The sequence below is a fragment of the Garra rufa genome, chromosome 1, assembly GCF_049309525.1.
Source record: "Garra rufa chromosome 1, GarRuf1.0, whole genome shotgun sequence".
NCBI lineage: Eukaryota > Metazoa > Chordata > Actinopteri > Cypriniformes > Cyprinidae > Garra > Garra rufa.
In genome coordinates, this window is record NC_133361.1 from 50,033,545 (window position 1) to 50,048,544 (window position 15,000).

Here is a 15,000-nt window from a genome sequence, read left to right on the forward strand (position 1 = left end):
AATGTTTTGGGGTTTTTTTCAGCCAGTGGACCAGGGAACCTAATCACAGTAAACGGCACCATGGAAAAGGAGCAATACATCAGAATTCTCCACAACAACATCAGGCAGTCTGCAGAAAAACTTGGTTTCTGACCCAAAACACACAGCAAAAGTGGTGAAAAAATGGTTAGCAGACAAAATCATTAACGTTTTGCAGTGGGACAGACAGAGTCCTGACTTAAATCCAATTGAGTATCTGTGGAGGGAGTTAAAGATCAGGGTGATGGCAAGGAGACCCTCCAACCTGAAAGAGTTGGAGCTCATCGCTAAAGATGAATGGGCAAAAATACCAGTGGAGACATGCAAAAAGCTGGTCAGCAATTATAGGAAGCGTTTGATTGCTGTAATAGCCAATAAAGGCTTTTCTATTGATTATTGAGAAGGGTATGAATAAGTTTGGACATGCCACTTTCTGTTCAAATGTAAATAAAAGATGAGTAATATACACCTCTTGTACATTGTTTTATTATGTTTTGGGAGAAGCCTGTGTCATTTCTGGTCAAAAAAAAACTTGCTGGTTGAAAAAAAGTAACTTTAAGTCAGAATTTGCGAGGGGTATGAAGAATTTCGGGCTTGACTGTATATACAGTATATATATATAGACTACATATACTATACATTAGGGATGCACCGAAATGAAAATTCTTGGCCGAAGCCAAAACAAAATTACACACTGGGCCAAGGGCCGAGGGCCGAAGGCCAATTATGATGTCAGGATTATGTCTGTGTTTTGTCCTGTTCTGTTCTGTTTCCCAAGTGTTTTTTCCCCTCTGTTTCTAGTTCTAATGGTTTAGTCCTTGTCTTCCCCCTTCTAGTTTTGTCTGTTTTAGTTCAGTCTTGCCCATATTTGTATTTCCCCCTCGTTATCTTGTTATCTTGTTTATGACCACGCCTTGTTTTCAGAGTATTTAGAGTCTGTGTTTGCACTCCCCGTTTGTCCGTCAATGAATATGTTACTTCCGTTTGTTTGGTTACATGTGCTCGTTTCCTGCTCCCGGTTTTGTTTATTTGTTATCATTATTCAGTGTTTTGTTTCAATAAACTTTATTCTTTCATTTACTCCGGTTCTCCTCATCCATCTCCACTCCACAACCCTCCTGAGTGTGACAGATTGACGGACCAAAAAACAGAAGATGAGTCGGGCTGAGGCAGCTTTGAGGAGACTGCGGCAAGGTGGTCGTGAGTTGGAGCGATATGTGCAGGACTTCATCGAGCTCTCCCATCAGGTAGGCTGGCACGAGGCTGCTCTTGGTGCTGTGTTTGTTTTGGGGCTGGATGATGAGACCATTCGCTGCGATCTTCCCTCTTGTAATTTCCCCTTGATCGAGCTAATAAACCTGATTCTCTATTTGAATGGATCTGATTTTGAAGTCGAAGAATTTCCAAATTCTGGTCGGTCTCATCTTCCGGTCCCCTCACAGACACAGCACATCGCGCCAGCCTGCCATAAGCCGAGAACCTCCACATACCGTTCCAACGGATCGAACCACCAGCCCAGTCTCCTATCCCCTGTCGTCCTCCAAAGCTCCGCTGCTGTCCTCAGCCCGATGCGGCCGGCCTCCTCCCCGCGCTCTAGTCTACCGACCTCCGCCCAGCGCTCAAGCCTGCCGGCTTCCTCTCCACGCTCCAGCCCGTCAGCCCCCAGGCCAGCGTCAGCTCGCAAAATGGCCGCCACGCCAGTTCACAAGATGGCCGCCACGCCAGATTCTGCAAGCAAGATGGCTGCCACGCCAGATTCTGCAAGCAAAATGGCCGCCACGCCAGTTCACAAGATGGCTGCCACGCCGGAGTCTGCACGCAAGATGGCTGCCACACCGGAGTCTGCACGCAAGATGGCTGCCACGCCGGAGTCTGCACGCAAGATGGCTGCCACGCAGGAGTCTGCACGCAAGATGGCCGCCGTTCCTGAGTTCCCGGCCAAGACGGCCGCCGTTCCTGAGTTCCCGGCCAAGATGGCCGCCAAGCCTGAGTTCCCGGTCAAGATGGCCGCCGTTCCTGAGTTCCCGGCCAAGATGGCCGCCAAGCCTGAGTTCCCGGCCAAGATAGCCGCCGAGCCTGAATCCCCGGCCAAGATGGCCGTTGATCCTGAATCCCCAGCCAAGATGGCCGCCGAGCCTGAGTCCCCGGCCAAGATGGCCGCCGAGCCTGAGTCCCCGGCCAAGATGGCCGCCGAGCCTGAGTCCCCGGCCAAGATGGCCGCCGAGCCTGAGTCCCCGGCCAAGATGGCCGCCGAGCTTGAGTCCCCGGCCAAGATGGCCACCCAGCCTGAGTCTGCACCCAAGATGGCTACCGCCAAGTCAAAGTCTCCGCTGGTTCCGCCCAGCCTTCCAGAGTCTCCGCTGGTTCCGCCCAGCCCTCCAGTGACCGCGCCGCCAGAGCGCCCTCCAGTGATCGTGCCGCCAGAGCGCCCTCCAGTGATCGTGCCGCCAGAGCGCCCTCCAGTGACCGCGCCGCCAGAGCGCCCTCCAGTGACCGCTCGCCCAGAGCTTGCTCCTCCTGAATCTCCGCTGGGGTCGTCCAGCCGTCCTGAGCCCGCTCCTCAAGAGCGCCGTCCACAGCCCGCTCCTCAAGAGCGCCGTCCACAGCCCGCTCCTCAAGAGCGCCGTCCACAGCCCGCTCCTCAAGAGCGCCGTCCACAGCCCGCTCCTCAAGACCGCCGTCCAGAGCCCGCTCCTCAAGAGCCAGCGCGCCCTCCAGAGCCGGAGCGCTCTCCTGCGTGCCCTCCAGAGCCGGAGCACTCTCCTGCGTGCCCTCCAGAGCCGGAGCTCTCTCCTGCGCGCCCCTCCGTGCTCTCCTGGGTGAACTATACCCTAGGTTCCCCCAAGAAAATTTTTTGGGGGGGGGGGGGCTACTCCCCTGATCAGCCATGGCCACCTGGACTGTTTACCCGGCCATGGCCATCTGGACTGTTTACACGGCCGTGGCCTCCTGAACCATTGACTCGGTCATGGCTTCCTGAGCCCCCAGATCAGTCATGGCCACCTGGACTGTTTACCCGGCCATGGCCACCTGGACTGTTTACACGGCCGTGGCCTCCTGAACCATTGACTCGGCCATGGCTTCCTGAGCCCCCAGATCCGCCATGGCCTCCTGGACTGATTATCCGGCCATGGCCCCCTGAACCCCCAGATCCGCCATGGCCACCTGGACTGTATACTCGGCCATGGCTTCCTGAGCCCCCAGATCCGCCATGGCCTCCTGGACTGATTATCCGGCCATGGCCCCCTGAACCCCCAGATCCGCCATGGCCACCTGGACTGTATACTCGGCCATGGCTTCCTGAACCCCCAGATCCGCCATGGCCACCTGGACTGATTATCCGGCCATGGCCCCCTGAACCCCCAGATCCGCCATGGCCACCTGGACTGTATACTCGGCCATGGCTTCCTGAGCCCCCAGATCCGCCATGGCCTCCTGGACTGATTATCCGGCCATGGCCCCCTGAACCCCCAGATCCGCCATGGCCTCCTGGACTGTTTATCCGGCCATGGTCCCCTGAGCTTCCTGACCCGCCATGGCCACCTGAGCTCCCTGATCCGCCCTGGAGACCACCGCTGTATCCTGTGTCCCCTGTGTCCCTACCTAGCGGTCTCCAGGGCACCCACCCTCCCTCCCCTATGGATATTATTAGGCGCGAGACGCGCCTTTGGGGGAGGGGGGGTTATGTCAGGATTATGTCTGTGTTTTGTCCTGTTCTGTTCTGTTTCCCAAGTGTTTTTTCCCCTCTGTTTCTAGTTCTAATGGTTTAGTTCTTGTCTTCCCCCTTCTAGTTTTGTCTGTGTTAGTTTAGTCTTGCCCATATTTGTATTTCCCCCTCGTTATCTTTTTATCTTGTTTATGACCACGCCTTGTTTTCAGAGTATTTAGAGTCTGTGTTTGCACTCCCCGTTTGTCCGTCAATGAATATGTTACTTCCGTTTGTTTGGTTACATGTGCTCGTTTCCTGCTCCCGGTTTTGTTTATTTGTTATCATTATTCAGTGTTTTGTTTCAATAAACTTTATTCTTTCATTTACTCCGGTTCTCCTCATCCATCTCCACTCCACAACCCTCCTGAGTGTGACATATGAACACTTAATCTGTCCCCCATGTATTTTGCCTTTTTTTTTCATCATTGCATAAATTAAATAGCCAATATTTGCTTGTTACAGTTTTGTCTCGCTTTTCAAAGAAAAAAAATCAATTACAAAACAACAATTTAAAAATATTTATTTAACACTGAACATTTGTAACATTCTAGTAGACATTATAACCTACCAACAAAGCACTTATTAATTTTAACTTAAAATTAATAAGTTAATAAAATATTCTTTGGCCATTTTTAAGAGAGTTAGTCATGTTTTTTTTTAAATGTACAAATAAATGCAGCCTTGCTGAATAAAGGCAAATGTCATAATAAATGTATTAATAGAGCTTTTGTAATGATTGTTATCAATATTTTTGTGTTACTTTTTTATTTTACAGAACAAGTTTATTTATTATCTATTTTTTCGGCAAAATAATTTTGTTTGCCGAACATTTGGTGCATCCCTACTATGCATAGGTTATATGACACAAATATAATGAATGGTACACATAACCAAACATGTCTTGCATGTCTCCACATTTTCACAGCGTATGGTCATGCTGGTGTTGGGGGTGTATCAAAGAATTTCTGCAGGATTTTAGATTACTGCCTCGGGCTCAGACTACATTAAACATAGTCATGCTCTGGATGTTTTCACAATCCTTACTTAGAGGCAGATATGTGGTTTTCAGCTCATATTTAAATGCATGGGCTTTTAAATGTATTTTTGGTTTCACTCACTGCCATTGAAATCAGATAAGGGAGAGTGGGCAGTGGGGTAAATGTGGCAGCCATGTCACATATTTTTGTCACATCACCATATTTAGAAAGGGCCCAGCATATCCAGCTGCCTGTGATTGAGAGATTTACATGAGTGAAAAGCATTTTGCACGAGAATGAGCAATTCTATTTAGTCATATTTAAATGATATAATATTTAATAATTAAACAGTTATGTAATTATATATTATCAACAGTTGAGGTCAAAAGTTTACATACACTTTGCAGAATCTGCAAAACTATTTTACCAAAATAAGAGGGATCATACAAAATGCATGTTATTTTTTATTTAGTACTGACCTGAATAAGATATTTCACATAAAATACGTTTACATATAGTCCACTAAAGAAAACAATAGTTAAATTTATAAAAATGACTGCATTCAAAAGTTTACATACACTTGATTCTTAATACTGTGTTGTTACCTGAATGATCCACAGCTGTATTTTTTTTTTTTTTTTTTTTTTTTTTTTTTTTTTGTTTAGTGATAGTTATTCATGAGTCCCTTGTTTGTCTAATGAACAACAATGACTGTATGATTTTGAGATCCATCTTTTCACACTGAGGACAACTGAGGGACTCATGAACAACTATCACTAAACAAAAACAAAAAAAAACATCATTCAGGTAACAACACAGTATTAAGAATCATGCATATGTAAACTTTTGAACGGAGTCATTTTTATAAATGTAACTTATTTTCTCTTGGGAACTATTTGTAAATGTATTTTATGTGAGCATGCATTTTGCATGATCCCTCTTATTTTGGTCAAATAATTAACATTTTGCAGATTCTGCAATGTATGTAAACTTTTGACTTCAACTGTAATAAGCAATATGTTATAACCAAACACTTGTTACTTAAATTAAAATATCAAATCTTTGAAAGAATGGAATCTTTGAATCTTTGAAAAATATATATTTTTGAGAAATTTTAAGCCCGTTTTGCAATCACGTGTTAAAATTCAAGATGCGTTTTTGCTCTGAGAGAAAATTTTGATTATGTTTTTATTCTAATTTGTGTTAAAGCGAGCTGGATGTGTTATTTCAACCAGCACGTCACAAAAGGTGTCCCTCGGCAGCACAGGATGAAGAGACAGACGCTGTCATAACCTACTTGTGCAGCCAAGGCCTCTGAAGACCTGCATGAGCTGATTAATTAGAAATGAACTGACAAGGAAGAAGAATCCACTCTGAGGAAGGATTCTCGCGTTGTCTCTGGCTGAATGGAACCGAAGCATGTACATAAATCAAAACTCAATCAACTTTTTAATCTCAAGGAAATATGAATTGTAAAACAACCCTCTATAACTGCCTTTCTTCCTTTTAGGTATTTTGCATAAAAATGATGCCATCTACACCTTTAATTCATCATGACAGCACTTCACAAAGGTTACAGTTTTAAAGCAGGAGGTGCTTTTAAAACTTTAAGTGCATAATGGAGAGCGAGGGAGGGCAAAGGGAAAAAGAAATAAGGAGAGACATCAACAATCATAAGTTAATGTCAATACATCAGACAGTTTACTGTAAGATACATCTCTATCATAGTTTGGCTAAAAGCATATCTGTAATACTCATATTAAGAGCTTTCTCTCAACCCTATTAGACTACTTACCTAAGAGCATAGACCACCACAACCCAGCTATACTTAGTCTTTATGACTGATGCCTTTGTATACACACCTACATACATCACTGTAGTAATGATGTGTTAATACATATCCGTCCTGTTATAAATCACGCGTTTTAAAAGGTCACTAAGAAAACTTCCACTGTTTTCCATTAAAAAGCGGAAAAATACCTGACGGTGCTCCGTTGGTGAAAACCGCAGCTATACTCCTGGCCCAAACGAGCGGAAAATACACAATTAAGCTGATCTCATTTCCACCTCCGCACATCCTCAACAATTAGGCTGAACAGCAGATGTCCCCGGATATTACTCGACGCTAGTGCAGCCATCGTATACTTTACTGAGGCAAACTGAGGGGAAGCTGGAACAACACGAGATTTAACGGCACATTATAACAGAAGTATGCAAAGAAATTGTGATTGTGGCAATCAGACGTGCTTGGTGCTTGAGACTTGCTGAAACAACAGATATAATAAATGGTGAGGCATCAGCTGGAAACCACAGGACTGCGGTGCACTTCAGCTGGAATGACTGTATGTATTATTCATTAGTCTTATTCATGAATGAGTCTTGGGTGTGCTGCTATTGAGTTTATAAAAGATTGAAGGAGGAAATACTTATAGCTCCTTGTAAAGGGAAAAATGGCAGCCAGTTATGAGCACTAATAGGTTTCTTTCTCAACAAACATTATAAAAATACATAATAGTATAATGGGAATGACTCTGAGGGGTTGAAGTTTAGAGTTTTGCCCAAGTAGCTACTGTAAACTTAATATGGAAGTGCACATTCGGCGGGACAACTGGCTGTCGTTTTACTGAACTAGCCAAATGTAAAACCCTTAAACGGGTAAACACCCCACCACAGGTATGAAGCATTCTTAAAGGGATAGTTCAGTCAAAAATGAAAATTCTGTCATTAATTACTCACCTTTATGTCGTTCATCTTCGGAACACAAATTAAGGTATTTTTGATTAAATCCAAGAGCTTTCTGGCCCTGGCCCTGCTGAAAAAAAAGCTAAAACCAGCCTAGGCTGGTTTAAGCTGGAAGTAGCTGGTTTTAGCTGGTGGTTTCCCAGCCTGACCAGCCTGGCCAGGCTGAAAAAGTGGCCAAAACCCCTTTAAAACCAGCCTGCTGACCAGCTAAAACCAGGCTGGTTGACCAGCTAAAACCACCCAACAAGCCTAGGCTGGTTTTAGCTGTTTTTTACACCAGGGGTGTAGACACCCAACACAACTTAAATGTTCAAACGGCCCAGAAAGGTAGTTAAAACAGTCCATGTGACATCAGTGGTTCAACTGTAAAGGTATGAAGCTACGAGAATTCTTTTTGTGCACAAAGAAAACAAATAAAAATACATATTTAAGTTGTTTTAGATTCTTTATTGGCATTGATGGTTCTATAAAAAAACCTTGAACAACAGAAAAGGTTCTTTATAGTTGAAAAAGGTTCTTTAAATTTTTGATTTTTGTTCTTCAAAATAGCTCTTTTAGAAACCGTTCACTGACAGGTTCTTTGGGGAACCAAAAATGGTTCTTCTATGGCATCACTGCAAAAACACCATTTGGAACCTTAATTTTTAAGAGTGTAGGAAGAATTAGTCTAATAATCTTTTTTTAAGGGTAATTGCTTGAAGCTTTTTCTGCAGAATCGTGGGTAATGTAGTTTTTCACATTGAATTCTGCTGTTAAAAGTTGTTTAAATAATATGGGCTGATGACTAAAAGCATGTTGTGCTGCTGACACGCCGCCTCCGTGCCTACCTTGTGAATGTGCATCGAAGACTGACAGAAAAAAAGAAATTGTTGAATGAAGTCATTATTTTTTTGTTTTTTTATTTTTGTGCACAAAAAGTATTCTCGTAGCTTCAAAAATTAAGGTTAAACCTGTCACATTGACTTTTTCAACAGTGTCCGTAATACCTTTCTGGATCTTGAATGTGTTGCATCGCTGTCTGTTCAGGGTCAGAAAGCTTTCATATTTCATCAAAAATATCTTAATGTTTCTTCCATAGATGAAGGTCTTACATCTTTGGAACAACATGAAGGTAAGTAATTAATGAGAGAATTTTCATTATGGGGTAAACTATCCTTTTAAGTTTCAGAAGTAAAAATCTAATTTTCTCTGTAGGAGAAATGATTTTTAACGATAAGTTATAAACCATTAAATACAGACCTATTATCAGCCACAAGGTTTTACATTTATGATTTATGGTTTTGTTCTGTATGCTTTTAGTCATCAGCCCATATAATTTCAACTTATATTTTAAACAACTGTGTTAAACTCTTTCTCCGCCAGCATTTTTGAAAAAAGTTGCCAGCCACCCCCAGCATTTTTGATTGTAACTAAAATTTTATGATCCTCAGAATATTTTGTTTTATAAATATCTGAACATGCAATACACCAAAATAAAGAACAGACCCTCTACTATTAAACAAAATCTGTTTTATCCTAGCTTCAAGCTTAACAACACTTGAATGTAGGTAGGAGCTAAGAGAAAAAAAAAAGCTAAGAAAATCACGTTTATCAAATACTAACGTTACATCTGGATTATATTAAGTATTATTATCAAAGCAAAGATGCAGTAGATGGCTTCCATCAGCTCTCCCAAAGCTTGCACAGTCCTTTACAACTTCCTGGATCGACATTTCACTAGTCGATATCATTAGGCAGCTTTCATTTATATGCAGTTTAGTGTTGATGATTACATAATTTTTTATATGCATATGCTTAGGTATGAGATCGCTCGTTTCTGCGTCTTCCACGTCTGTGTTTTTGGTTGGCACATTCTAGACTAATTCAGAAAATGCGTAATAGCGACCCCAGTGTATAACAGTGAAAACGTGGAAACCCAGAAAATTCTTGCTGCGTCCGAAATCGCATACTGCTTCAGTAGGTACTACATTTAAATTTGAACATACTTCCCGACCGTTGAAAAAGTATGTTCTATATAGTATGAATATGGGTAGTATGAATGGAATTCAGACGTACTACATCCGCCGCATCTCCACTTTCCGCCATTTTTCCGAATATGACGACTCCTCTCCTGGCAGTAGGTCATCCGGGTACTTCTCACCTACTTCGAATACTATTCGGACATACTACTCGCCTCACATACTGTTTTTCGCATTCTATATAGTAGGGAAGTATGCAATTTCGGACGCAGCGTCTGTGTTTGGCAGGGAAGTGTTGTCTCGTGAATAACAGAAAATTCCATGTTTTGCGGATAAAGAGTTAACAGCAGAAAAAATCCACCAATCAGAGAACTGCTTCAATCAATCACCTCAAAAGAAGGTTTTAGTTTCATTGCAAATTACATAATAGTTATTCTACCTACACTCTCAAGTGACTTAAATATTTGTATGTATTTGCTTTATAAAATTATGTTTGAACCACTGTCACATGGACTATTTTAATGATATCCTTACTACTTTTGTAGCCCTTGAACCTGGTAGTTGCTGTCTTTGCAGGGTCAGAAAGCTCTCAGATTTCATCAAAAATATCTTAATTTAAGTAATTCATAACAGAATTTTCATTTTTTAGTGAACTATCCCTTCTGTTGCATTCTGTTGAAACAGAAAGTTAGTTAAAGCACAACCATTAATTTTGATTTGTTAATTGCTAATTTGTCAAACAGGTGGTATTCGGACAGATGTTATTATTCTAGAGTGCATTTGATTGGAACAAAAAAATTTCACATGTAATATGAGTCATTGATATTTCTGGTGTGTTATAAAAAGTATGTCTATTTTAAATGGGTATATCCACTGAAGGTAATTTACACCAGCATATAGATGACTAAACTAACACACACAGATTAAAAGCCACAAAATGAGTTAATGAACATAATTCAAACACTGTAAAAGCATACACAATGTATAGGTCCACACACTAGAGTCTTACACAATAGCTGAATTGAGAAACACTGGCTGGTTTTTAGGTTTTTTTTAGGTTTTTAGGCCATATCTAAGCACTACTTGTCAGGGCATTACAAAATGTTCTCATCTCAAGATCTCAAGTCCCTTTCTGTAAAGGAAATTTCCGTAGAAGATGGAAAATAATTATCTTTTTCCAGTGTATTACAAAATGACAATGATATCATGTTTTTTTTTTCCTTAGAAAGAACTCAGATGGAAGATGGAAACTCAACCAGGAAATCTCCTTCCAGATAATAGGTAGCATTGTAAATTAGATTTCTTGATTTACTGACTAAATTTCTGCACTCAAACTGATAAAACACAATGTAGTTATATGCACTTTAGAAGAATTTTAATGATGGGGGGTTGCTATTATTTTACAGTCTAATTTTAAAGGGATAGTTGACCCAAAAATGAAAATTACCACATGATTTACTCATCCTCAAGCCATCCTAATATGACTTTCCTCTTTCAGACGAATACAATCGGAGTTATATTAAAAATGCCATGGCTCTTCAAAGCTTTATAATGGCAATGAATGGCTATTTAATAGTTCAATATCAGTCCAAAAAATGCTTCCATCCATCATAAAAAATACTCCACATGGCTACAGGGGGTTAACAAAGACCTTCTGAAGCAAATCAATGCATTTGTGTAAGAAAAATTAATAGTGAAAGGAAAGAAGTATTGATATTTCATAAATGCATCCATAATAGCTGTTATAGATAAAATATGAGTTATTTAAGCACACATCCACACAACAGTAGATGGAATCTTGGCTTGGCTGGAATCACTGGCACAATGTTTGACAAAAGCAGAGGAAACTGAGCTTTGAAGAAATAACATTCCTAGAGGCATTTCCTGTGGAGAGAAAAGAAAAAGGCCCCTCAAACCATTATCCAACTAGTGTCAATGCCCCAGATGTCATGTAAAGCCTGCATGCACACTGTCAAAAGACAGACCCAGCTTGTGCCCACTGATCACCACAGCTCACCCTAAAGATGCCTAAAATAAAACAAACAACCCCAACTCTATAAATACTTTACCAGAATAGACAAACTAAAGATAAACTTTTGAATAGATAAACTAAAACTACTGCCTGTTCCCCCGATCAGCAGGGATTGTTATGTTGTTTCTCGTTATACATTGCAATGCAAACCGTTTATGTTTCTGGAAACTCAAGCCATAAAGGGAGCCATGGAGTTCTTTAATGCGGTCTGCAGGTTCACACCCTGTTTTTTCAGCAGAATGTTTGCTTTAATGCCATACCTTTTATATCTAAGAGTGTTTATTGATCAACATCCATTTGTCCTTTGCAGTAGAACAAACTGACCTTTTCTCTCAAACATCTCTGGCAGCTCTCTCTATGACTTCCCGCTGTGTTAAGCTGGTCTCGTGGACATATTTGTGCAATTTTCCAGTTATTATATAAGAAAACTTTGCGTTTTATTCTAACACTGTGTAAAAATGTCTTTTGATTGACCAGTGAATTAACAGGCTGCAGTTGAGGTCAAAAGTTTGCACCCCCTTCAGAATCTGCAAAATGTTAATTATTTTACCAAAATAAGAGGGCTCATGCAAAATGCATGTTATTGTTTATTTAGCACTGACCTGAGTAAGATATTTCACATAAAAATGGTTACATATAGTCCACAAGAGAAAATATTAATTGGATTTATAAAAAATGACCCCTTGATTCTCAATACTGTGTTGTTACCTGAATGATCCATAGCTGAATTTTATTGTTTAGTGATAGTTGTTCATGAGTCCCTTGTTTGTCCTGAACCGTTAAACTGCCTGCTTTTCTTCAGAAAAGTCCTTTAGGTCCCACGAATTCTTTGGTTTTCCAGCATTTTTGTGTATTTGAACCCTTTCCAGCAATAACTGTATGATTTGGAGATCTATCTTTTCACACTGAGGACAACTGAGGGACTCATATGCAACTATTACATGAGGTGCAAATGCTCACTGATGCTTCAGAAAGAAAAACCATGCATTAAGAGCCGGGGGTGAAAACTTTTGGAATTTGAAGATCAGGGTAAATTTAACTTATTTTGTCTTCTGGGAAACATGTAAGTATCTTCTGTAGCCTCTGAAGGACACTAAATGAAAAAAAAATATGATATTTAGGCAAAATAAGAAAAATGTACACATCTCCATTCTGTACAAAAGTTTTCACCCCCCAGCTCAACTGTGATACTCCTGATTCAGATGATTTCACACTAGAAAAGCAATATTTTGGATTGAATCCTCCTATTTCAGCTGGAAGCAATGGTTTCAAGTTAACAAGATGTTAATTGATGGACTGGAGTGATGTGGATTACTTGTGGATTACTGTGATGTTTTTATCAGCTGTTTGGACTCTAATTCTGACGGCACCCATTCACTGCAAATGATCCTTTGGTGAGCAAGTGATAAGTGCTTAACCAGATCACAGTTCTATTAGAATCAGAAACGTCCTTGCTTTGACTGTCCTAGTGCTGCAGCCACAGGTACAGTCAGTAAAATGAAGGTTAAACATGTCACAGTGTACTTTTTTTTCACATTATAATTTCCATATCTATTATCATAATGAAATTGGGTCAAAAACACCATATGGACAGGCACTTTAGCTTAAATGTCACTCTTTGTCAGTGGAAAGGTCTCAGTGTGGCTTGACAGCTGTTATAACAGCACAGGGTTTATTTTGGGCTCCTTTTAGATTTAGATCTCAAAGGTTGATATCTTGCCTAAAAACCCCTTACTTCCAGACAAAGTCTTAAAGGAAGTTAAACACAAAGCTTCTTCAGAGATTATAGAGTTACGTCACCTTTTTCCACAGGGGTGTGCAAATTCATTTGAATAGATGAATCATCATGTCACCCTGTGTCCTGACCAGGCATATCCACCATGAAATAATTTGTCTAACTGAAATCAAAAATGCATGTGTGACGCAATACAGTTACAGCAAGATTTCACTGTGGGCGGAGCTACCAAAGTGTGACGCAACAGATAATATCTTGTCTCTCATCACAGCTGTTCACGTCTTTCTTTCTTTCTTTAGTCGAAAAGAAATTAAGGTTTTTGAGGAAAACATTCCAGGATTTTTCTCTGTTTAGTGGACTTCAATGGGGATCATTGGGTTGAAGGTTCAAATTGCACTTTCAGTGCAGCTTCAAAGGGTAGGGAGGAATAAGGGTCTTATCTAGCGAAACAATCCGCCATTTTCTTAAAAAAAAAACATTTATATACTTACTGACCACAAATACACATCTTCACGCATTACATAAGCATGTTGGAAAGGTCACGCATGGTCAGTTCTTTATTTGTGTACTCTGGTTCAAAAAGGTAAGGGTAAAAAACTTCGAAATCGTCCAACATCTTTGTTTTACCTTTTTTTTTTGTAAAAGGCGTTTGACTATCTTTGCACAATCGCTTTGTAACCACTGGACCTACGTCACTCATGACCTTTTCAACGTGACTATTTAATTGGTCGAGCTAATGCAAGACGAGTATTTGTGGTTTAAAAGTTAAACACAAAGCTTCTTCAGAGATTATAGAGTAACGTCACCTTTTTCCACAGGGGTGTGCAAATTCATTTGAATAGACCTGGGAAAGACGGCGGCATTCCTTTCTGACCTTTGTAAACTATTTTATGATTTTGATATTAATGCTTGTCATTTTAATATGCATTTGAAAATATTCTAACCTGCTTTATTAATGCTTGCTATTTATACTGCTGCTTTTATGTTTTTACCAAACCCTTTGCTGCTGCTCCTTGTGCTTTTCACAACTAATCTCCTTACGCTACTGCTGCCTCTACTGTAATCAACTAACACTGCGCTAACATGCCGTTTCCTACTGTTGTTTACCTCACTGTTTATAACATTTTGTGCTTTTTCTAGGGTGCCATTGTACAACAGGCCTACAGGTCAACAGATGAAAATTCGCCTTCGGCTAACTCTGGCATGTTACAGATGTTCTGTTTTTAATATGCACTGTCCAGCTAAATAAATAAATACTAAAAAAAAAAGTGTATACATTTCTTTTGTTTTGGAAAATAACCAAGCATTTCACTAAATAAGACCCTTATTCTACGCCGGGGATGGTGTAGAGCCCTTTGAAGCTGCGCTAAAACTGCAGTTTGGACCTTCAACCCGTTGGCTCCCATTTAAGTCCACTACAGCGCCTTGCAAAAGTATTCATACCCCTTCATTTTTGTCACATTTTGTTTTGTTGCAGCATTATGTTAAACTGCTATAAATTAGTTTTCCCCCACATCAGTTTACACTTCATACACCATAATAATGACAAAGCAAAAACCAGATTTGCAAATTTTACAAAATTTATTAAAAATAAAACACTGAAATAAGTACATTGCATAAGTATTCATACCCTTAATTCAGTACATAGTTGAAGCACCTTTACAGCCTCAAGTCTTTTTGGGTATGATGTGACAAGCTTTGCACATCTGCATTTGGCAATTATCTGCCATTCTTTGCCTCACCTTTTCACCCAAGCTCTGTCAGCTTGGATGGGGGTTGGCAGACATTTTCTAGAGTCCTAGTTGTTTCAGTCGCCTTCCATTATGGAT

The 15,000-nt window shown here is 40.7% G+C and overlaps 1 protein-coding gene across 1 annotated transcript in view; it reads right to left on the bottom strand.

Annotated features, from left to right (window-relative positions):
* kansl1b (KAT8 regulatory NSL complex subunit 1b) overlaps window positions 1-15,000 on the bottom strand; it is a 43,900-nt gene that overhangs the window by 21,096 nt on the left and 7,804 nt on the right. The window lies entirely within an intron of this gene.